A 26,967-nucleotide genomic window follows, 5' to 3' on the forward strand; every position below is an offset into this window, starting at 1 on the left:
TTTATTTTTTGCATGTTTGTCACTTCATAATGTTTGAGATCATCGAACACATTTCAATATTAGTCAATGACAACACAACTGCACACAAAATGCAGTTTTAAAGGGAACTTTTATTATTAAGGGAGAAACCACAATCCAAACCCACACGGCCCTGTGTGAAAAAAGTGATTGCTCCTCCTGTTACACTTGGGATCTATCAGTCAAAGGTTATAAAGCCATTTCTAAAGCTGTGGGACTCCAGCAAACCACGGGGAGAGTCATTCATTCATTCATTCATTCATTTTCTACCGCTTTTTCCTCACAAGGGTTGCAAAGGTGCTGGAGCCTATCCCAGCTGTCTTGGGGCGAGATGCGGGGTACACCCTGGACTGGTCGCCAGCCAATCACAGGGCACGGGGAGAGCCATGATCCACAAATGGTGAAAACCTGGAACAGTTGTGAACCTTCCCAGTAGTGGTTAGCCAACCAAAATTACCCCAAGAGGGTAATTGACTCCAAGAGGTCACAAAAGACCCCACAATAACATCATCCAAACCCACACGGCCCTGTGTGAAAAAATGATTGCTCTTCCTGTTACACCTGAGATCTATCAGTCAAAGGTTATAAAGCCATTTCTAAAGCTGTGGGACTCCAGCAAACCACAGGGAGAGTCATTCATTCATTCATTTTCTACCGCTTTTCCTCAGAAGGGTTGCAGGGGTGCTGGAGCCTATCCCAGCTGTCTTGGGGCGAGATGCGGGGTACACCCTGGACTGGTCGCCAGCCAATCACAAGGCACAGGGAGAGCCATGATCCACAAATGGTGAAAACCTGGAACAGTTGTGAACCTTCCCAGCAGTGGCTAGCCAACCAAAATTACCCCAAGAGGGTAATTGACTCCAAGAGGTCACAAAAGACCCCACAATAACATCCAAAGAACTGTAGGTATCACTTGCCTCACTTAAAGGTCAGTGTTCATGACTCCACCAAAGAAAGACACATGGCAAAAACAGCCTTCATGACCGAGTTCCAAGACAAACACCGCTGCTCAACAAAAAGAACATGAAGGTTTGTCTCAATTTTGCCAGAAAACATCTTAATGATTCTCAAACCTTTGGAAAATACTCAGTGGTCCGACGAAACCAAAGTTTTTGGAAGGTGTGCGTCCCATTACATTAACACGATACTATTGGTAAAATTTGGTGGTGGTAGTGTGATGGTCTGGGGGTGTTCTGGAAGACTTACTGTGATAAATGGAACCATGAATTCTACCAAAAAATCCTGATCGGTTCCTGACCTCAAGCTGAAACCAACTTGGGTTCTGCAGCAGGACAACAACCTGCACCGCAGTCAGTGTGAGCCCGGCAATGGAGGAATCACTTTTTCACACAGGACCATATAGGTTTGGATTGTTTTCTCCCTTATTGATAAAAAGTTTTATTTAAAAACGGCATGACATCCTCCCCAAAAAGCTTTGTAGCCGTCTTCCTCGCAACTGGCAGTCCACTTTTTATACAAGCCAATGTGACTCCACCTCTTCCCATCAGTAAGAATAATCCGATTTCCTTGAGACAAGACTAATCTTTCACATCAATGCCAGTGGTAAATTAGGCTGAAGCCCAGCCTTGGAAAATGGACATGATGGCCCATATTTATGACCAAAATGGGTTATGTGGCTGGCAAAAACAAATGGAGGAAAACCACCAGTGTTCTCTCTGGAATGATACCAGCCAATATGGACGCAGCAGACAAGTGATGTGGGCATGAATCACTGGAGCGGATGGGAGCAAATGGATTTTGGAAGCAGACAATACCCCAACATTGTGCATAATTAAAAAATAACAGCTGCTCATTGTGTGTCACACCCAGTGAGTGCCAGTGCATCTGTGCTGCCCTGACCGCCTTCATTTCCTTCAATACAAAACCAGAGAGGATCATTTACCAAAAAAAACAAACAAAAAAAACAACAACTTATATTGCATGGCTTCTCACAACCTCAGAGTGAGTTTAATAAATAAAGGACGCATTGGAAATATTTTGCTAAAGAGACAATAAAAATGGTAGATTTGGCAGGAGACGCCCAATTTTAACAGGTTACGAATGTCCTGGTGCAGTGGTTCCCGAAATGGGGTACGCCAATTGCCATAGAGCAGGGGTCTCAAACACGCGGCAGGACACTAGTTTGAGGCCCCAGCCTTGATTTGAAAGTTTAATGTTAGTGCGTCCCACGCAAGTTTGATATGGATGCTGTATGGTATCATGTACCCAGAAAAAATTATTACGTTTGATTCATGTTCATGTTAAAGGTTAAATAACTGTTAATAGTTATCCTCCCTATCCGTGTGGAAGTGGTAAGTTTTTGGCTAGTTAAGTTTAAAGGAAATAACTTGAAGGCTACCGTTTAGGTCGCTAGCTCTCTAGTTAGCTCTCGAGTTAGCATGTGTCTCAAGACCCTGCAGTTGCGCAATATGTTGTAAATAAAAAGAGTATAAATGTGACTATAGTCGTGTTTTGTCATGTCTACAGGGCTCTAATAATGCTTTGTTGATTTTAATCAGAAAAAAATATTTTTTCTACCCACCAACTATATGTGGTTTCTTAAGTTTTTATTATTTGCCGTTTTATTATTATTATTATTATATTTATTTATTACTGATTGATTGATTTTCTTTATTCTTGATTTGTTTATTTATTTTTCATCTTATTTTGTGCAGAAAAATAAAAATTAAGATATTTGAGAACAGTGGAATGTTTTATCAGAACTTTTATTCGGAAAATCGGAACCAAAGCACTGAAAAAGTTAAATAAATAAATGAGTTTGTTTATTTTTTGGAAAACCTGATGCGGCCCAGCCTTGCCCAGACCCTAGCTCCAGTGGCCCCCATCTATTTCCACCATTGAAAATGTTCTTGGGGAGTTAAGCAATTTTGGTGGTAAAAAAAATTTGTATATTTGTATGTTTTCACTCCATCGTTCCTCTTTTCTTAATTATTCTACGCCTATTTTAAAGTAGTTCCAAAGGGGCTTCATTTTGCATAACGTAGGCATTAATACATCGAGCCTCTCTCGCAATACTGGAAAAGAGGACTGGAAAAGAGATGTGCAAACTGAAAAAAATAAGACCGCCTGGCTACCAATGGCTTTGGGAGATAGCCTGGTGCTGAATGCTGATGCTTTAATCATTTGTTTTGTTGTTTTTTTTTTTTTTTTGCATGTAAAATCCAAGCAGTGCTGGACCAGTGAATGAGAACACAAAGTGCAAGATGAGCTTTGGGGAAAAAGCAAACATCTGGCTCGGTCACTCACTCCCGTCACGTTTTTCGTCTTCTTGTTTGTTTCTTAGGGAGTTGTTGGGGGGCCATGTTGGAGTGTAGTGAGGGAAACACAGACATCAATCTCTCATATCATGCTGAGGAATTAAAGAGTTGTTCCCAGCACATGGTCAGATATTTATTTATTTATAAGTTACGTGACATGATGCTCAAACATCGTCATGCAGTACGTACGCATAACACGTCGTCTACGTCTGAGCCTTGCAGTCGGATGTTTACACTGACGCTATCAGGCACAATCATCCGTTATTAACATTGTGACAGCATGAGAAGACAAAATGGCTCCAAATTAAACTCATGGTTGGAACATATTTTTGGAATATGTCTGCGGTCAAAATGTTGACTGAGCTGTGGCAAACTGCTGTGTAACAGTTTGTAACACTTAGCGCCCTGCTGAGTTGTAAACGCAGCTGACTGTGTGTGTGTGTGTGTGTGTGTGCAAGGATCCTGGTTCCACAGTAGTCAGTTCTCACAGGATTTCAACACCCCCCCTCTATAGACCCCTACACACATGGGAATTAAAAAATAAACAGCAAAGTTTATTCTAGTACTGCTTGCTCTCCCCCGCTCATCTTCCTCTTCTTCTCTGCATGTTTTTTTCTTTACTCCGACTTCCATCTTCTTGTCTTTTCTCCTCCTTTGTCATTTTCTTTCACTCTTCTTTCTCAAGTAAGCGATTCTCCTTCCCTTTTACGTTACGCAACCTTTTCTTTGGTCATTTCCACCTTTTCACCTCCCTCCTAAGCATAGTCCTATAAAAGTCCTTTAAAAGTCATTCCCACTCTCTCCTCTTCCTCCCCTTGAATCTGGTGACCTCTCCTCCCCAGCGACCTTTTGATTAAGTGGGAACTTGCAGCAGAAATATGAAAACAACAAGGCAGACACAAGGCAGCGGGACATGGCTGCTGACTGCTGATAATTGACACACTGCAGGCTTCTCCCGGAGGTACCGTCTCCGTACTCCCACGATGGTATCGTTGTCAATGTAGTTATAGAATGGGAGTCGAACATGTCGTACACACAGGAAGACACAATAGTTCTATATAGGTGACAAAGAAATAATAGAGAAATGATAATTTCTCCTGTTTTTCAGCAGGGTATGCATATGTCATGGCAATTTTGGACATTTCTTCAGAATATTTCCATACAGACAGGCCTGTCAATCATCTAACAATAGCTCATTGCTTGAGTGAATGTATGGCGAGGAGCATTATCTCTGCTGGCATTTGTGTGTATTGTTGGAATAATATACAGTCTACAATCTACAACAATTTTCTTCCACTGTTTAACCTTAAAGGTGGAATGGGTCCACCAGAATGATGCGAACATAAATATTAAGAAAAGTATAATGAAAAATAGGACTGGACAAACAAAGCCGTATATTTAACTGAGTCACAAAACAATGTTTTGAGTTGTTTATTATCCCACAAATTGAAGCTAAAGGATGGAAGCCACTGAAAAAAAGTTATCATGTGCAGTTTGTATCTCATAATTATGACTTTTTATCCCATAGTTATGACGTTTTATCACATAATTTTGACTTTTTATCTCATAATTATGACTTTTTATCTAATAAGTTTTACTCTCTTATCTCATTATTTTGAAATTTTACCTCATAATTTTGACTTTTTATCTCATAATTTTTTACTCTCTTATCTCATTATTTAGAAACTTTACCTCATAATTTTGACTTTTTATCACATAATTTTTTACTCTCTTATCTCATTATTTAGAAACTTTACCTCATAATTTTGACTTTTTATCTCATAATTATGACTTTTTATCTCCTAATTTTTACTCTCTTGTCACATTATTTTGAAATTTTACCTCATAATTTTGACTTTTTAATCTCATAATTTTGAATTTTTATCTCATAATTTTGACTTTTGATCTCATAATTTTTACTCTCTTATCCCATTATTTTGAAATTTTACCTCATAATTTTTTTTGTTTTTATCACATAATTACGACTTTTTAATTTTGACTTCAACTCATAGTTATGACTTTTTATCTCATAATTTTTTCATATTTTCATATCTCATTATTTGAAATTTTATCTCAGAATTTTGACTTCTTATCTCATAATTTTGGCTTTTTATCTTATAATAATGAATTAGCGTTGGGATAACTTTTTTTTTTTCCAGTGACCGAAATGGGCTTCCATACTAAAGGGATATATTATCAGCATTTTTTAGACCAAATGACCCACGAATGTTATGATAATATATAATAATAAAAGTTACTGTGTTAATAACCTTTATGCATTCCCACATAGTATAAGCATTTAATAATAATATACTGAATAATATACTACAAGGTGAAAGAAAAAGGGAAAAAATACAGTAAATACATCTTAACTCGTGTATCTAGATCTAAATTGTTACATCCCTACTTCTTATAGATAAAAACGTCTTTATCTGCAATTAATTTTGAGCTAACTATTGTAACTAATCATGAAGAATTAATCATGACTAGACAGCCCTATGAATAAAATGTCATAATAATGCAATGTATGTATGTTCTCTTTCTCTCTATTGGAGAGTTGTAGAATGGCTGTTTGCCATGTTCTCACAGGCAATTCCTACAGTCTGTAAAATGTTTGCAGGATTTCTTTCTCTTTAAACTGTATGAAAGAGCAACATTTTTTTTTTTGCAATGTATCAAACTATGTACTCTGTCGCACCATTTTGATCTAGGTGTTGAAATTTCACAGAGTGAATCATTTTACTGCCTGTTTGGAGACGAAAAACAAGGAAAACAGACAGGCATGTGTTACTGGCACCGGACCTGGCGGAATATGGCTAGGGAGCTCTGTATAGCCAATAAACGTGACGGGGAAATAATAAGGAGAGATCCAAAGTTAGCGTCTTGTCTTGATTGAGTTTGTACTAGCTGTTGCCAACTTTTCAGTAAGAAAAGTAGCTATTGGATGAAGTAGAAGTCACTAGATGCAATAATCTAATTTACATATGATGCTATAAAATTCTGTAGGAAAAAGCAGAATCTCATAAGAGAGACACAAAAAAGTACCTAGATTACATTTAGAACCACAAATAAACTCGATTCTTGCTTTGTTGATGTCAAATTGTCCTTCATCCTCATTAAATTACGACTCATTACACTCGGACTGGCTTACCTGACAGTATGTCAGAACGTGTGATGGTAGACGTGTGATCAATGATGTGTGATAAATGAAACAAGTAGTCCTAATTACAAGATGAAAGGCGGACGCTGCATGGAGGAGAGTCCGGATGGAATAATTACGCTGTCTCGATGCTGGCAGAGATAAAATATTGCCATTATTATTATTTTTTTTTGATGAAGTGGTGAAGTTCAGTTGTAGTTCTAAATGAAGGTGTTTTTACTTGCTTTTTTTTTTTGTCTCTCTGACAAGGTTCTGAAAGATTTCAAGATTTCAAAAGGTCAAACTTTTATGTTTTGCATTAGAATCAGAATCAGAATCAGAAAAGGTTTATTGCCATGTATGATCAAACACATACTATTTGTTTTGGTATAGTAGGTGCAGACACATCTATTAAAAAAGAATGAAAAATACAAAATATGAAAAATACAAAATATACAGAATAACAGTATAAATATATGTACACAGTCTGTTTTTTGTTTGTTAACAAACTGCCCTTACTGCACCGAGAATAACCAAACCAAACGGTGATCTTAAAACTCTTCAGTATAGAATAGTGAATGTAATTTCCCTTTGAGGGATTAAAAAAATGAGTGTAATAAAAATTACAATTGGATTTTTAAAAATGTGTCTTGAAGACGACAGAGTGTAATATCAGCGTGAGTTCAGTCTGTTAGGATGAGGAATGATAAATGACTTCTTCAAACTAAAGAACTTATTCTTTCATATAAATGAATAATGAAGGTTTTTGCGACTTCATATGCTATAGTAGCTGATTTGTACACGCGTGTTTTCTGAGATGTATTGTTCATCCGTGTTATATTTCTGGTTAATGTGATTCAGACAGTTGTCTAATGCATCGAGCGGTTGTGTTGACAAGAATATTTAACATCGTTCTCACGCGACTCCCTGCAGTAAATCGACATTAGCGCTTCTCTCTGTAGTAGTTCCCCACCGTAGATGATTTAAAATCTAATTTGCAGCATCGACTTCCTCATATGACACCTTGGCGGCTCTACGGTCTCCCTGTTCTTTGTATATCGTGTTTCATTCATTGCTCCCTGGAGGGGGGGGGTTGTATTTGGAGCACTCCACACCCTCTGCACAGGACGCACTAATAGAACACCTTTTATGTATAATGGAACTAACCAATAGTTGTCGGGATGTTTGAAATAGTGTTTCTTTCTAATGGGATTGGCAGTTATTTTATCAATATATAGCATTTTCATTTCAAGTATAGACTGAAATGTAGAAGCATTTTTTTTACAAGATTTATACGTAACACAGGCCATGGTGCACGTGTTTAATTTCAATTTGAGTTTCACCTGTTGTCTCCTCCAGTGACCTCCGACCTTGTGCTGTTGTCCTGTCCGAGTGTATTTTGTTCTCTCATAGATGGGTCTGCTTGAGAACATCATGTGTACTTTACTGGTCTGTACATCTCGTGTAGTTTTTGTCTTTGCATAGCAGTGTTCAGTACCTCAAATGTGGACATTTTTTATATGGAAAATAATATTTTTTAAGCAAAAACAGTGACATTATTGAACCAAATGTGCATTTAAATTTTTGACTATTTTGTTTTCTTTTTGCCAACTGTACTATGGAAAGGCTTGTGTGACACAAGTGATATATTGTAGTGATATATATATAGCACACCAGTCATGATGTGCTATATATATCACTATATTGACAGTTACCATGGTACCCATTAAGTCATTGTATGGTCATATCACCTCGTACTTCGGTACGAGGTGCATTATTTAAAAAAAAAAACACACAAAAAAACTTAAACTGTATTATGGAAAGCAGGAAGTGAACAAATGTAACAGTTACTGATTGTAAAAGTACCAGATGGAGGGGTAGGATTTAATAAGCTTTGCTTCTTCCTACTCCTTTTGGACATGTGGAACTGGGAACTGATTATGGGATGCATTCAATTGGAATCTGATGCATGTTCAAATGAAATAAAACCATTACCATTACCATTACCATTACCATTACCATTACCATTTCCATTACCATTACCATTACCATTACCATTACCATTACCATTACCATTACCATTACCATTACCATTACCATTATCATTATCATTATCATTATCATTACCATTACCATATTAAGTATTTGCCAACAGTTTTTTTGTTTTTGTTAATAGGGTACATGGGGGTGGACTCTGTGGGGGCTGGCGCTGGGTATTCCATTTCTGCCGCCTGGGCTTCCATGGGGTAGCGGGGCCTTGCCTCTTCTTGTCCTGTGTCGATGGTCAGTCTTGGGGTTGCCTGGGGCAGGCCGGGCCCCGCTTCCTGGGCCTGGGTGGTGGCGAGGACTCAAGCAGAAAACTTGCTAAATAAAAAAAATGTTGCTCGTAATGCTTTGCTTGTTGTCATGACTTCATGTTTCAGCTGGCTTGAGCTTTGCACGCTTGTTGCTACGTCTGACTTTGACTTTGATCCGAGGCCGAGTTCGCCAAAGTACACAGAAGCAGAGCCACACACAGTGGACTTGTGTCAATAGAGCATCAGACCAGATGAGTTCTCTCGAGGATGAATTTGCAAGGATGGCTGTCATTTTTCACTACCTTACTTGACTTTTCACTATCGGGAGCGAATGATGGTCAGCTGCAGTTGAATCTAAATCATGTGATTACACATCCAGCACTGAAAAGAAACTTCTATGGGCACCATCAAAATTCTGAGACCAAATTGCAAGAATTTATATTTTGCACTTCTAAGTGGAGCTTCAAAATGTAAGAAGAAAGGGAGTGACACAAAAGAATAGTAAGCGATTTATTTCAAACAATCATCAAACTGGAATAGGCTGTTCAGCAGCTGATCACAAGTTTGAAACCTTCATTCAAAGGAACACTGAGAGCCTACTAAAATAGACAATTTTAAAATGTTCAAAAAAGGACTAAGTTGTGCCGTTCTTGTTAATCACCTCAAAAGTTGCTTTGGGCATGCCTGATGTTTCCAGGAAGATAGCGGGAATGTTGAGGATTAAACGGCACTGAAAATGAATGGATAGTGCGATTGTTGCTCCAGGTAAACTTCCCATGCCATCCATCCACAAATGTTATATTTTTGATTTCGATCAGAAGAACACACAGAATGGTCCTCAGAATGGTCCCCATCCCTCAAATGCCACAACATTGGAATTTGCATAACAGCATCAAACATGGGACATTGAAAGGTGGAAGAAAGTTTTATTTTCATTTATTAAAAACAGAAAAATGAATAAACTTTGCTTTGGTTCCGATTTTCTACAAAAAAAGCTCTGATAAAACATTCCACTGTTCTCAAATATCTTCTTTGTTATTTTTCTACACAAAATAAGATCAAGAATAAAGAAAATCAATCAGTAATAAATAAATATAATGATAATAAAACGGCAAATAATTAAAAATTGGTGGTTGGTGGGTAGACAAATTATTTTTTTCAGATTAAAATGAACAAAGCATTATTAGAGCCCTGTAGACATGACAAAACACGACTATAGTCGCATTTATACTCTTTTTATTTACAACATATTGCGCAACTGCAGGGTCTTGAGACACATGCTAACTCGCAAACTAGAGATCTAGCGACCTAAACGGTAGCCTCCAAGTTATTTCTTTTAACTTAAAAAGCCGAAAACTTACCACTTCCACACGGATAGGGAGGATAACTATTAACAGTTATTTAACCTTTAACATGAACATTAATCAAACGTAATAATTTTTTCCGGGTACATGATACCATACAGCATCCATATCAAACTTGCGCGGGCCGCACTAACATTAAACTTTCATATCAAGGCGGGGGCCTCAAAGTAGTGTCCTGCGGGCCACATTTGGCCCACGGGCCGCGTGTTTGAGACCCCTGTTGTACAGTATCAGAACCTTTCCTGGAGAAGAACAGGGTGCATGTCCTTCATATACAGATACAGTAAAAGGTCAGTCAGCGCCTCACCAGCCATGAACCTCACAGCACGTCACTGCTGTGTATTATGTTATTATATTTCAACTCATGGCTTCTGTCGGACGCATACAATTTCTGTTAATCTCACCAGTCTCTTGTTCCCAGGAATCTCCAGGAGGTCTCGTCTTTTGTTTTGCATTGATTTTCTGAACCAGCTTGTGGGCTAATTGCCCTTATCAGATTCAAAAGCGGTTTAAAAATGGCCGTCTTTAACCTTCTGTATCGTTGCCAGCAGCTACTGGCATTTAGTGCGATTAATTAATTAATGCATAGACAACATAGGGTTAGCATTAAATCTGCCGGGCTAGGATGATAGCTCTGTTTTGCAATGATGAGTATTTAGTACAACAATAGTACTATTGTTGGTTCCGCTAATGCCTCCTGGTACTACAAATATTGTGTGCTATATTTTGCATTATTATGACCCAGATAGCATATAATATCAGAGCACACTATTATGCTATGCTGTTTCAGAGATGCTGCAGCATAATTAGTAGTTTTGCAGAAAACTTCCACTATTCATTCATATTTTACCGCTTATCATGTTGAGGGTCACAAGCTAGCTGGAGTATCTCAGCGTTCACACAATTAGTTTTGTAAACAAATAGACATATTGGCAGCTGAAATGGGTTGTGGACTGTCGCTAAAGCTTAGCAGCTTTAATTAGTGATTAATGCTTTGTCATTTTGTGTTGATTTTATTATGTTCTGGCATTGTTTGCTCGTTCTGCTCTCCATCTGTCACAAACAATGCTGTTTTCTCATCAGGTGTAGGTGGCTGCACAGGCGATTTGCATTCGTTTTAACACTCACGAGGGCTCACTTTGTTCTTTTTTTCCTCCACTCAACTCAAACTCCTTTGTTTGGGGTTTTTTTTTTTTTTACTGTCTTTACTCTCATTAATTTACCACCTTCTTCTTTATCGCAACTTCCCCTGTGGAGGGTTTATTGCTCTCATTTGAATTCCTGCATTTCTTAATATGAAGAAGATCTCAAATCATCGAAACAAAATCAAAACGTGCTTTAAATGGCATGTTTTTTTTTTTTCAAATCTGTGTTTAATGGTGAAAGATGGAAGTCACATCTTCGATTTACCTGCAGGCAGATGCTTTAAACCCGTCAGTGCAGCATCAGATTGTATTTTCAGCTCTTCCGAGCTACAATTTCTGCTAGCATTCTGTAATTGTGTTTGCCAAATGAAATATTTAATCACATACCGAGCAACGCTATTTAATTCCCTTAGTAGCCATGCACAGATAGCACAACCGAATCTCATTCCCCATCTTTTCCACAGGAGAATTGATGGTTGTCATTACGTCAAGGAAAATGAAACACAATTGCTCAAATTTAACAGGAAATACAGTAGCCTCGCAAATGCACCCACATGACTGTTCAACAGACAATCAACCATTCACATATGCATTCACACTTACGGATTACATAAGATTACATTTAGAGCAGGGGTCTCAAACTCAATTTACCTGGGGGCCACCGGAGCTAGGTTCTGGGTGAAGCCGGGCCGCATCAGGTTTTAAAAAAAAAAACAAAAAAAAAATGCATTTATTAAAAACTGGGGAAAAAATCAATAAAAAAACTATCTTCAATGCTTTTGCTTCTGCTATACCTTAGTACACTTTTTCAGTACTTTGGTTCTGGTTTTCCACACCAAAATATCTGATAAAACATTCCACTGTTCTCAAATATTTTAATTTTTATTTTTCTATACACAAAATAAGATAAAAAATAATAAATAAACAAATTAAGAATAAAGACAAAAATCAATCAGTAATAAATAAGTAAAATAATAATAAAACAGCAAATAAGAAAAACGTAAGAAACCACATACAGTTGGTAGAGAAATTATTTTTTTCAGATTCAAATGTACAGTATTAACAGTTATTTAACCTTTAACATGAACATTAATGAAACTTAATAATTTGACCCAATTAGCAAGTTAGCATCGTACTCAACATGTTTGATGAGATGCTTTATCATGACGTGTATTTTCCGTTTTATTCCAAATCATTTCCTGCATTTATTTGTACCCAGCGTCATAAGCCTTTAGCTTCATTGCCTTTAGCATCCAAAGCAAAACAGGGCGGGGTAACAGGGTAGGGTAACAGATTGGGCGGGGCAAAATCATGTTAATTGTGTCCGGTGTGCACACAGCTTTAAGCTGTCATTTCAACTTTAAACTTTGGTATCAAGGTGGGGGCCTCAAACTAGCGTCTCGCGGACCGCATTTGGCCCGCGGGCCGCGAGTTTGAGACCGATGATTTAGAGTCTGCAATTAAACTATGAGGAAACAGGAGTGAGGCTGCACGGCGGTCGAGTGGTTAGCACGCAGACATCACAGCTAGGAGACCTGAGTTCAATACCACCTTCAGCCATCTGTGCCGAGTGTGAATGGTTGTTTGTCTATATGCGCCCTGTGATTGGCTGGCGACCAGTCCAGGGTGTACCCCGCCTCTCGCCCGAAGACAGCTGGGATAGGCTCCAGCACCCCCGCGTCCCTCGTGAGGATAAGCAATAGAAAATGAATGAATGAAACAGGAGTAGCTGATATTCAAACCCAGGCTTGTACGCCCCATTTAGGGGCACCCATGACAAACGGGTCCCTTGGAGGGAGGGACCAGACAAAGTGTGGTTCAACCAGACCCCAATGAAGACCAAAAACAAAGGACCTAATTTTCCCTCACCCGGACACGGGCCACCGGGGCCACCCTGTTGAAGCATCTGGCAAAACATTTTAAGGAAATGACTCCAGTTTTTGGAGACACTAAAACAACTGACTAAACTAAACTACCACATTAAAAGAGATGCCTGCTTGTGCAGAACCAGGTTCAACACAGATGGTCTGTCGACAAAAAAACTGTTTTTGCACATTATTTTGGGAGGAGCAAGAGGTGAGGTTTTGCTGTGGGGTGCTCCACAAACTCTTTCTCTGCAACACTTTTTGTTTTAAGATCATGAATTCATATATCTGTGGTCAGCCTGAGACGGGAGAACACTGAAAATGTGTATCGAATCACGTATCAAAACGTCGTATCTTCTGTGCAGTGCATTAACCTTGCATTAGGTGTCCACGCTCTGACTGAACCCGAGCCATAATGAGGCAGGAGAATGCTCACAGTCGACACCTCGGTCCCCCCCTGGGTCGATATTCAAATAGACTCTGAGTTTAAAACAGTTTCAATGAATATTATTTTACTGCTCCTGAATATTTTCATAATATTATTATTCACAATTCAGGAAAAAACACGTGTCGGGACTCAATATTGTGAAGTTATATGTGTCATTTGAGGTACACATCGCACCCAATACAAGAAAATGTATCAAAAACTTGAAAAAATAAATAAATAATGCCTCCCAATCATGGACATTTTACCCCCCTCCCTTTTATTATGGCACTAATGGTCCATAAACTCCTCATTGCTTTCCATATGTAGCCCATTTGCACAGCCCATAGTCATAATTACCTACTGTTATTTGCATTGTATCCTCTTGCATTCATTCATCCACCTGCATTGTCTTAACTGTTACTCATTAATAGCAAACTATGAATGTGTTGATGTCAGTAAATACGACCATACAATTACACAAACGATCACTTTTTTGTCAAAGATTTTTGAGTTTCTTTTTCACATACTGTAACGAACTAGTCTGTATGCCCTGTACTGTCTGTGTATTTTTTATTGAGTGTGACTGCTAAATAATCCACTACTCGGCCAGCAGTCGGATAAAGAAGGTGAGAAACACTATCGAGCGTCAGGATTCCGCATCAATCCACATCAACATCATCATAAGTTCCATCTATCCATCCATCCATTCATCTAGCCATCCATCCATCCATCTATCCCAGCTGTCTTTGGGCGAGAGGTCGCCAGCCAATCACAGGGCACATATAGACAAACAACCATTCACACTCACATTCATACCTATGGACAATTTGGAGTCGCCAATTAACCTAGCATGTTTTCGGAATGTGGGAGGAAACCGGAATACCCGGAGAAAACCCACGCATGCACGGGGAGAACATGCAAACTCCACACAGAGATGAAGTTTCATCTATTCATTTAGAATTATTATTCATAACTGTAATTGTTGTCTATAAAAATTTATATTTTTTCGAATTTTTGGGTCTTTGGTACGTGGAAAACCAAAACTAGGGAATGTGTTTTATTTTCTTGAAAATGTGCAATTTTTTTTGTTTTTTTTTGTTAGCGCGCAGACCTCACAGCTAGGAGACCAGGGTTCAAATCCACCGTCGGCCATCTCTGTGTGGAATTTGCATGTTCTCCCCGTGCATGCGTGGGTTTTCTCCGGGTACTCCGGTTTCCTCCCACATTCCAAAAACATGCTAGGTTAATTAGCGACTCCAAATTGTCCATAGGTATGAATGTGAGTGTGAATGGTTGTTTGTCTATATGTGTCCTGTGATTGGCTGGCGACCAGTCCAGGGTGTACCCCGCCTTTCGCCCAAAGACAGCTGGGATAGGCTCCAGCAGCCCCCGTGACCCTCGTGAGGAAAAGCGGTAGAAAATGAATGAATGAATGTGCCATTTTTTCCAATGCAAATGTTAGCAGGTATTGGCCAATACAATAGGATGACAGTACTGACTATATTAAAGAAACAAGTCATGTCAAAGGTGCCTGTAGCAGTTCTATAGTGTGATGAAGTCATTCATCAAATATTATTTGATTTTTTATCACTTACTTCATAACATGGACTGAGACAGTGCTGAATATTATTTCTGCTCCGTGCCTGCCAGTTGAATAAGCGAGCACATCGTTTTTTTCCAGCAACTTTGCAAGACAATACGACGATACTACAGTTTTCCAGTATGCTTGTGCCCCCTAGTATTGCCAACAAATCCAGCTAATGTGGGTATAATTTGAATTTTGTGAGGCTCATTATACATGTATGGCGTAGTTTTGCAAAAAAAAAAAAAAAAAAAAAAAACACCACAAGCCTCTGATGTCATTACTGCAGTCTGGATTATTCATGGCTGATTATTGCCAGGGGTTCGTCTGTCTCGTTGGTAATGTTGTGCCACTAAATGGATGCAATCACTCAAAGCACAGGAGTTTCCTGTCATGCAGAAGAAGAATATCTACTAAAATGTTTACAAAGGCAGTTTGTGAGGCTGCTTCCATTTGTTTTGATTCATACTTGTATTACAGTAGGAATAAGTCGTTTTATGGCATGTTTACATTCATTTCTAGACTGCCACTGTATTAGAATAGTTTAAAAGATGGCCACTCAGATAGGAGCAGCCTTCATAGGCTTTGACAGTTACTTTGAGAGTATCTTGAACTCATGTTGCACTGAAGTAAACAGTATCAAACATCCCCGAAATCTACTTTTGTTGAACAGAAGCTGGGATTAATTATTAAGGTTGCCTGGTCACTCTTCAAAAATATTAATCTTACAGCCCGTAGCAATTGGTATATTAATGAAACAGTGGTTTATTATCGAGAAAGGACAAGGAGTAAAAAAGTTAATATTTTGCAGAAAATGAACAGTGGATTTTGCTACGAGCAAATGTATTTAATCTTTTTCACCTCTCCAAACCTTAATTAATTAGATACAGTACGTTATTGCCTTGAAAATTTGAATTAATAAGAATCATAGCTTTGTGGTTTTGCACATCTACATCAACATTGGATTTCAACTCGAACCTTTCTCTGTGTGCTGATTACAAAAATCAGACTATGATGAGGAAAAATGTTATTTTAGTAGCAGAAAGTTGAAACAGTTTTTTACAAACAAAATCACAAAGTTGTAATTCTTGCATCCTTTCATTTTTCCGAATGTGGCCCCCTTGGTGGAAAAAGTTTGGGCACCCCTGACCTAAAGGATTGACCCCTTGTCAGCATGTAGCCTGTGAATCACATGCAGATGAGGGTCTTGCCCTCCTTACAAGTTAGGAGTACTGATATCCTCTCCAGGTCTTTAATTTCCTCCTTCCCACGTCCCCTTAACCGCTCATTCTCATGCAAGTTCAAAACTGGACCTCTGGAAACTGACAGGAGCCAAAGGTTAATTAGCATAAATATGGCAGATGACTAAGCCTTTATGCATCTAATAGTCCATGCAGCACATCCAATGAGACATGCCAAACTCATCTATGGTGTTGTTAACCTTTCAAAGGCAAGGTGGAGACGTGTCAAAAGAAAAAAAAAAATCATGAGTATTAGGACTAAACTGCAAAGAGAAAATCAACGGTGATGAAATATTTGCGTATAGATGTACCATTATATTCATCAGGTAATATCAGGTAAACACTTCAACAATGCTCATACTAAGGTATATATTTATGATTAAAATCTTGCAAGTTCATTTTCATAAAAAGTTTTTTCTTGTCGTACTCCTATGTAGCTTCATGCATAATACTGAGATATTTAAAAAAAAATGTTCTCTCATGTTGTTTGGCGATACAATAGAATCTTCAGACCGTGGGCAGCCACTCATTTTTTTTTATAAGTTATTAGTTTGGTGTTTCTTGATTGAAATTTTATCAACAAACAGCCCCAGTCGCACTCTGGGTCATTTCTGTAGGGTGTGATGCTCGCTGATTTAATACAACATTGTCATGAAAACAGTCGCTCTCCCTGTTGCTCTCACAGCTTGAAAATTGATTTTTCAAGCTGCGGCTTTAACATTCAGATGAATCAAACTCAAAAGTGTTTGCACAAAGAGGCTTCAACAACCTGGAAGAGCATTTCCATACCTTTTTGCTACATTTATTTCAGGCGGTTTCCATGACAATGATGCTTTTTTTTTTTGAGAGTGCTTGAATGCCAGGTTTTCGATATTTTTCCTCCTCCACCTCCTGTCAATAAACTCCTCTTGATTGCTTTTACGCTGTGTGAGCAGAAGTGTAGAATGTTCTACCTTTGCTGCAGGCTCATTTTAAGATAAGATTTATATTCACTTTACTTGTTTTTATATCAGGTTGCATGCTTTTTTTTTACACTTGGTTATTTGCAAAGAGCAGCAGTGGTAAGGTTTTCCTTGATATCACATATAACACACGAATTGCCTAGAGAGGTATTTTCAATTATTATATAATTATATATATATATATATATATATATATATATATATATATATATATATATATATAATTTTAATATTATATTATATTATAATATAATTATATATATATATTCAATCCGGCTAATTGTCAAACTGTCCATGATTGATTGATGGTAAACGTCAATATATACATTTAAAGCACCCTCATTGTTATTAACATTAAAGTGGGAAAACATACTTCTCAATGCACATGATAAAGTACAGAAAATAGATGAGAATGCTCTACATGGGTGGTGCACCATCGGGGCCAGCAAAGCTTTTCCTGCTGGCCTAAGCACTAGCACCAGCGTACATTTACAGCTTAAATCCTAGTACCTGTTCCATTGTTTGTATTCATGTCTCTTGGCTACACTGCTTCCAGTGGCGTATGTGTCATTTTTTTTGGTCCAGATTTTGAACGTCACTATTAGCAAGGGGTTTAACCAATCAGATTTCAGACTTGCCTCAAAGGGCCAGACAGCAAGCCCACAATAACGTCAACATTTTTCTGTTCTCTGATTGGTTGATCAGAACAAAACCACAACGGCTGACAGAGGAGGGGAAATGGACATCTCTGGTAAGAATATGTATTTTTTTGCCATGTTATTGATTCCGAACTGCTCCAGATGATGTCTAGTTCCGAACCTGGGGAGACAGAGCCTTCTCCATCGCTGCCCCTCACCCTCTGGAACTCTTTGCCCCATTCACTCCGTGCTTGCCCTGACTTTACCAGTTTCAAAAAACAACTAAAAACCCACCTCTTGAAATTTGTTTTTAACGTCTAACTTTTTATATTTGACTGCTGTGCCCCGCCCTGCTTTTACTCATGTTTTAACTGTGTATTAACCAATGAATGTTGTACTTTAATGTATCTTTTACTCTGTTTACTTGCTTTTATTCAACTCCATTCTTCTGTAAAGTGTCTTTGAGTATTTTGAAAAGCACTATACAAATAAAATGCATTATTATTATTATAGTACAGTATGGTGTAGTAATGTGTATTACTGGGTTTCAAACATGTACAAGACTTTGGGGGCACACATATATGGAGCTTATACTCATTAGGGTTGCGGGGGTGCTGGAGAGCCTATCCCAGCTGTCTTCGGGCGAGAGGCGGGGTACACCCTGGAATGGTGGCCAGCCAATCACGGGGCACATATAGACAAACAACCATTCACACTCACAATTTGGAATCATCTTCAAAAGAAGCATATTGGCTTGAAATAACCTATGAAAATAAATGGAACTAAAATGTGTAGCTCTTGGTTATTTTGATTTTGTAAAAGTGGATCTCAAAAGAAAAAACCTTGGTGACCCCTAATATATACTCATGGATTATCAGGATCGTATCGGCAGCATAAAATCCTGATTGGAACATCCCTAGTTTTCATTCATTTCTATTACCACAAACTTCTACATTCATTTTCCACTTTCATACGTTTTATTTCCAGCCAGAAGATACTCATTCAATGAATAAAAATACACTTTATTCACAATTTGGCCGTTTTGGGCATAACTTTGTAAATAAATGTTGTAAAGTAAGTAACCGGAGGCATATTTTGTTTTGAAACTGGGATCTGGAAGGCAAATCGTCAAGTTTTATTTCATGCATTCGCATATAACTCATATAAATGATAAAAAAAAAAATTATATGTCTGTCATGTTCATGAAGCAGATGTTCAGCTACTTCTCTATATCCTTCCCTATCTGTCAGCCTCTTCCTGTCAAACATGACGTACACCACATGTCTATCCTTATGCTCCTTCTGCTGGTGAAGTGGTCTGAAATCAAATCTCATTTTTTTAAGTGTTTTTATATATATTTTTTTAAACGGTAGTGACTGAAATAGCTGCTGTTTAGCACGGCATCTGTTCAACAGTTTAAGGATGCTTCAACTGAGTGTGTGAGCAGATGTGTGCTGTGATTTTGGGTCTAATTCAGTCGATCTTAGTACTTCGTAGACACATGTGCACACTGACTCCGGGCATCATCAGGTTCATCAAAACAAAACATGCCTTCATTTGTGTAAAAAGAATTGTGACATTAAAAGTTATCACCCCTTGGCTCCATGACTCATCAATGTGGTGCTCGTAGGTGTGTGGTAAACACTTCACATCTCTGGCAACCAAAGCGTCACACAATGTTATTACAACTAACTAATTAAAAGTTGGACATGGCTACAAGTAAATAAAATGATGATCTGAATCCACACTTAAATCATACCTATTGGGTTTTTTCAACTTTTTCTGACGTATAACTACAATTAGAATGTTGTATTTTCGATTCCAAAGTTTCAGATAAAGAGTGACGAAGTGAGCACTTTGGGATGGTTTCAGAGAGTTTTCCTAACTCCAAGCTTTGTGACGTCAATGCAATCTGGACGTCCTTATATGGGCATGCCCAGATACGCTGTACGCCCCACCCCCGAGATCTGTTTCTCTCTGTTAGCAATGACTCCCACAAAATGTTTATTTGCGTCTAACAAGCATCAAGCAGAAGTGGTTGGAGTTGCTTGATTGCCAGCCAGCAAAAGAAAAATATTTTCATCTCTCAACGACATTTCACACTGAAATAAATACCAGTCAGTAGGGCTGGGCGATATATCGATATTTTAAAAAAATATCAATATTTCTGTCTTCTATATCAAAAACAAGCATATCATTCATATTGCTATAGACTGGATTTGATGAGGAGGTCCATAATTCAAGATGGCACCACCCAAGTGCAAGCTAGTTACGACAGCTCTGTGTCTCCTTTTTATTGTTTAATACTGCTTTATTTACTACTTCCTTATTGTTTTTATGCCATACCGACCCCTTAATCAAATGTGCAGCTATGGATGTTCATCTTATTACGTTTGTAGCTTGCCGCTTGCGCCATTGTTGACACTCGGGAGCAACTGTTAGCATACCCTCGCTACGTCCAATGATCGGATTCCCCGCAGAAATATGGAGGTGTAGAAGCTGAATAGTGGGAGTGAACAGCGAAAAAGACGGTATAAAGTTCTTAAAAGATGGCATCAACCATGTTTAGCATCTGTCGTCATGGGAAACGTGAGATGGAAGCGCTAACGGCGCTAACCCTGATGCGGAGAGACTAGCGTGAGTGCAGCATGATTGCACTGAAGATTAAACATTATATTTAACTTTTTTATATTTATTTGTAAAAAAAAAAGATAAAGAGAATATACTATTTAATTTCAGTGGCTATTTTTCGATACTATTGTTTACATTTTAATAATGTAACTTTGCACTCATATTTGGCTTTTGCTTTTGTCTGAATTCGGTTTATGGAAAAAATATTGATAGATATATCATCGATATATCATCGACTCGGTGTTGGACATGCTTAAAAATCCACTTTAAAAGCAAACGTTTCCAGATAAACAAGACTTCGGAACCTGGAACTAGCTAGCCTACAAGTCTCAGCTCTGGGTTTGTTTCCTGACATCCACTGTAAGTCTTATTTCTCTTAAGGCTTATGAATGAGTGGTGAGTATGATTTATGCTTTTGAATTCATTTTGTATGATTTGTAGGTTTGGATAACCGTGACGTGCTAATAGTGGTATGAGGAGGAGCCTATCCCACACAGAGATGTGTGACCAACATGCCTTTGTACTTTTCAAAAACACACTATTTGTATTTATAGTAATGAGTGTGTGTGAAATGTTGTCATTATCATAACCATCACTGACAAGAATAGTTTTTTTATATATAGTGTTACAATCCTATCACCTTTTCTTTGCTTATTGGATGAGATTAATGTTTCAGCTTTAGCGTGTGATCCATTTTGAAGACTCACTTTACTCAATAAAGGCTTACGGAGATGCTGAAATATGCAACATCATGAGTGAAATTACTGCTGCTTTTGACCATTAACAAGCTTGTGTTTAGCAGCTTTTCTCTTTTTTACATTCTGCTTATTTCATTTCGGCAGCCAGCAAGACAGAGCAGTCAGAAAAGAAACTCGAGAAACTGGCCACATTATTTTCGTTTTTTTGACAAGTCTAGGGTTTTGGAGGAGGGTGGGGAAAAAAAAGACACATCTTCACCGTTACCACTAGGTGTAATTTGTGTCGTCTGGTAAAAATGTCAAGAGAATGAGAAGGACCGCGGAGAAGATGAATAGTTTCAACCTGTATGTAAGAGTGGATGATGAGGACATGGAGAAGAATGTGAAGAAAATGACCTGCTCAGGAGGAGGAGGAAAAAAAGGCTGATTACAAAATTGAAGACATGCACACACACCTCTTGGAATTGGGCTGGAAGGGAAATAATAGTCACAGTAATAGACACAACCATCCTTGCTGGCAAGCCTCCATGGGAACTGTGATTAAACCTTCTCAACAGCAGAGTGAAGTTAACCAGAGTAAACACGATAAGATAAATGGTGTGAAATAGCACGTACAACCGCTCTGTCAACCAAAATGCAATAACTGTTCCACTGTGTCACTGGACTTTGTTATGTCATGTAGACAATTTGTTGTGTTACAGTAAATGGAAATGTTCCATTATTACATAAGAAAAGAGTGAAATGAAATGCAAGCTGCCAACACACCCTTCATAGAATCCAATTATCAGCGGTACCTTAAAGACCGCAGTACCTAAAGTACAACAGATGACTAAATCCCAAGAAATAAGACACCCGGTAAACAGACCAGCCTGTCCCATTCCTAAAGAATGACATTTAGAGTGAGCTCTGGCCTCCTAAATCAGACATCCAAGTGTCAAGATGTCCACGTCCAACTTCATCTGTACGGGAACCAATGATGGCCTTTGTATATCTTCCAGACCATTTTATCATTAAAAGATTGAAAATACGCCTGATCAGACACCTCGTCCTGCCCCCATGGGGGGTGGGGGTGAGGGGGAAGGCCCACTATTTGAACCTTGCCCTGTTCTTAACAAGCCAATATGGGAACAGGAAAAATCTCCACACATATTGGCATGTTGTTAATGAAGGACGAGTGTCTGTTTACAGAAATCAAATCAGACATCTCCATGGTTACCTACATCTGTCGACCTAGGAAATGTGGCTATACAGTGTTGCAGAGTGGGCTGGAATATTGAGATATCACCTAATGAGGCAGAATGAGGCTAATTCTATTTGAACTTCTTCTCTTGAGTCAACTTCACGGGCCTGATCAGCTCGCTGACACGAGAGACGGGGAGAAGAGGGGTTGTGGGAAGGTGACGCTGATAGGAAGAATCAATTTCCTCCCGTGACAGTTCAAAACAAATATTAGAAAATGAATATCCCCCATTTCGCTTGACTTGACCCACTATCCCTCTGTGTACCATTATATAGAAAAAAAAAAGTATTTATTCAACTGTGCAATCCTAATGGGATAAAAGTAATTCTGACACATGCAGTTGTATGAAAATAATGTGGGCACCCCTTATAAATTTACGAGTTTCCTTTATAAATGACTGGTTGTTGGAATCATCCATTTCAGTTAAATATATCATACAGCAGACCAACACAGTGATAGATGAGAAGTGAAATAAAATTTATAGGATTTACAGAAAGTGTAAAACCTGACCTAGCTTTTGTATCCTGCCCCTAAACCATGATGTTGAACAATCTTTGCTTTCAAGTCATTTGGCAGTTGTTTTGAGGCTACCATGTTGCAATTGGTCTTTTCAAATACCCTTTCTCGTGATTAGCTTCACTTGTATATTTAGGCCAAAGGTCAGGGAGCTTATAAAAACAAATTTTGTGTTCCAATATTTAGTGCTAAAGCTAGTCAAATCAATAAAACAACAACAAGGGTGCCCAAATTTTGGCACCTGCCTACTTTTGTTTTAATAATTATTGCACACTTTCTGTAAATCCTATAAAATTAATTTCATTTCTCATCTATCACTGTATGATATATTTAACTGAAATTTTCCGACAACCAGTTGGTTCAGGGGTGCCCAAACTTTTTCATACCACTGTAATAATTGTGAAAACATGAGCTGATCACGTGGATTCTGAAGGCAAACACTGATGCTAAACTCTTCCTAGGCCGGCTGAGACTGCTGTGTTAAATACAGTGGAATGTTCTGTTTAAACAAAGTGGCTTGTTGTATTCTCATGAGAATTTAATAAGATTCATCTAAAATGCTCATGTTGTCGTCATTGCACTCTTGAAAGGATCTGACCCTCTTCCATCATATCCGTCATAAAAGTCATTGTGGCCTTGAACGCATCTTCAGGAAGAGTTTTTATGTTTGGAAAATACAAGCCATGAATCAAAGCAGTGCACTGAAAGATCTTCTCTCTTCTCTAACGCAAAGCTCCCCTGTCCTTGTGAGGACATCAATCAAAAAAATCTGGCAAGCAATAATGTTAAATGTGCAATTTTCTCTTTCCAAGAAACAGAGCTGTCATTGAGTACATCTGCATTACAATAGCGTCAGTGTCACTGAGTATAAAGTTTCAACAGAATTTTTCTGTACAGGAACAATTTGCTCTTTATGGTGTTTGTTGTTTAGGGAATTATTCCCCTTGTGGGATAAATATAAGGCACAATGCACCGCTACCGCACCGACCAACACACAGAGCTATTAGAATGGGTCAAAGGTGAAAACCACTACGCCACAATGATACATCAGCCCATATGACATTCTCTGTCACAAAAATATTCCAGTGTAGCAATGATGGTGTTTGTCAAAACTACCCCGACACATCATGTTTACATGAACAAGCGGGCTATCAGAGGCAGAAAATGACAGAAAATTATATTTGCTGTCATTCTCGCATAATACTGACCATATTCTGTGTGTTGAACTCAGCCTTTCTTATCAAAATATGCACTGAATTGTTTATCTATTACCATATGACAGGCATTCACCTCAGTTGCTTGGTTACCGTCACCTGAGAACAGATGGGGGGAGACAAGAGTGGAGTTTTGGACCGTTTTTTTTTTTTTTGCTTCAGCAATTTACTCAATGACAACTCCACAAATGACAGTAATGTGTTTTTAATATATGGTATTTATTATTTCCCAACACCTGCAGGATTTGTTAATATGCAGGTGCTAATAGAAAAGTGGCTTTCATGCATGTCCAAGTAGGAATATTTTCATCACAGACAAGCAACACACACATCACCGATAGATTTTGCGTGTCTTTGAAAAATCCCACACGCATAAACCAAGTTTAAACTAGGCGGGGAAGTTCCCATGGATTTCACACAAGTTGGTGTCAGTCCTCACTTCAGGTTCTGAAAAATAACCACATTTGATAATCCATAATATCACAGTGCAGTGCTCGGTTCACCATTAGATGTGTTGTAATGATGTAATAAACAAAACACAGTACCATTCATATATCACACACAAACTGTTAAAAAGCTGAAAAAAAAATCTTTGGGATATCAGCCAATTTTATCTCGGAAAAAACACTGGAAAAATTGCAAAATGTTGGATGACTGAGACCTCATCAAACCACAGAAACACACAAACCGTAACACAGAAAAACAACAAAACAAGAACATAAAGTTGATAGCACGATAACTATGGACTCACAGGATAACGACAAGCTTCAAACCATGTAAACACACAAATCAACTGTAAAAGTTGTTTTTTTTGGAAATGTCAGAATACTAAATAACTAAATAAACTAAATAAAACTAAAATAAACATAAAACTAAATAAACTAAATAAAACTAAAATAAACATCAAACTAAATAAACTAAATAAACATCAAATGGATGCATTAAAGTGGCTTTGAGTCATCCGAATTCAGTGAAGCATTTATAAACACCAATCAAGTGTTGACCAGAGACCAGGTACTTGATACTTCAACCTTGAGTAGACTTTAGAAAAGTTACATTATTTTACAACTCGGTAGCTTTCCACTGTGGTTTTGTACCCTTGGTATTTGATTTAAATACGTAGCATAGTAATAATTGGCCCTGTAGGATACATTTGAAACAGAAACTGTATATACTACTCAATTACAGTACTGGGAGTATCTCATGTACATTTGTTATCGATCATGACATGATATCACAATGTGTTATAGACTCATCATGTTGGCATATACCTTTTATTTGCGTTAAAGCTAGCGTATTACTGATGCAAATGTGAAGTAATCTCTATTAAAAGCAAAAAGACAGCCTTCATATGAAAAGAACCTTGTCCTTGCAGCCGTAAAACTCCACTTATCCACTTATCCACTTATTCATGACTTTTCACTCATATGTGAAGGAGCTGTGCAGCAAATGAGAAAACAGAGTTTAGATCTTTCTTATGTATGCACACATAGCGTTATTTCTCTGTTTGCTTTTTGACAGCCACAAAAAGGCAACATGTCCTCTGATAATAATCAAGTGTGGATGGAATTGCCTTCATTCTGCAGTGGCTGGAAGAAAATGCTATGCATACACACCAAATATTTTTCACACAAGTATACAGTAAAGTATTTTAAAATTTTAATTTAAGTGTAGTTTGTGCACACTTGGAGTTGACAACAACCCAAAGAGTGTTGGATTCCACAAACTGTACCTGTAGATTTGTCCTAACCTAAGACCACTACTCTGACACCTGACACCAGTACTCTAGTATTAAGTAGACTCCGGAGTACAGACAGAGGTTCCAAGAGGTTTACTAGCCAACCAGTCATTTAGCCACATTGCTTCCATGCTGAAATCACAGATCACTTTAGCTTGCGGGTCGTCTCTGGAAAGCTTTTTTGCACTTTTCAAATGTCACAGTGGTAGGAACAAACCCCGGGCTCTGGGTGTTGTAGCAATGGTGGTGTTTCAGGTGTCTGATTAGGTTTGATTTGTTGAAGCGCCCCGCGACCCTAGTGAGGATAAGCGGTATGGAAAATGGATGGATGTCTGTTTGTGTGTGGAACAAAGAAAATCTTCATTATAGCGAAGGCCTCCAGGCCAAATATTGCTTAGGGCCACCAGATGTCCGGGGGCCTGTTTTTCAACCTTTTTTGAGCCACGGCACGTTTTTTTACATGGGAAAAATTTTGCGGCACACCAATAACCAACATTATTTGTTATTTCTTTCAGCTTTTTCCTGATTACGGACTCACCACAGCAGATCCTTTTGATCCGCATACTAATTTAACCAACAAAATGTCACCACTACTTCTCACGTGCATCAGTAAGTCTATTAGAGGAACGAGGCAATCAGCTATATGTTGCCACACGAACGAATATTACATTGCTCTGCCAGTCTTTACACCAATGACACGCGACAATGACATAATATTTGCAGAAAATTATTAATACATGTTAATTAAAAAAGTGATATTAGTAATAATTCCTCACGGCACACCTGAAGATTTGAAAATCACTGCCTTATAGTACACATTAATATTTCATGAAATGTCTCTTCAATGGCAAAATATTTGACTTCCTTACAAGCTGGGGGAAACTGTATCAACAGCAACATGGTTTGGAGCTAAGGCTCGCTGGCTTTGGTGACACACCAAACCATAGAAGAAGAAAGAACGTATAGTCTTATAG

The sequence above is a fragment of the Doryrhamphus excisus genome, linkage group LG9 (genome assembly GCF_037039965.1).
Source record: "Doryrhamphus excisus strain RoL-2023G ecotype Guam linkage group LG9, RoL_Dexc_Guam_v1.1, whole genome shotgun sequence".
NCBI classification, from domain to species: domain Eukaryota; kingdom Metazoa; phylum Chordata; class Actinopteri; order Syngnathiformes; family Syngnathidae; genus Doryrhamphus; species Doryrhamphus excisus.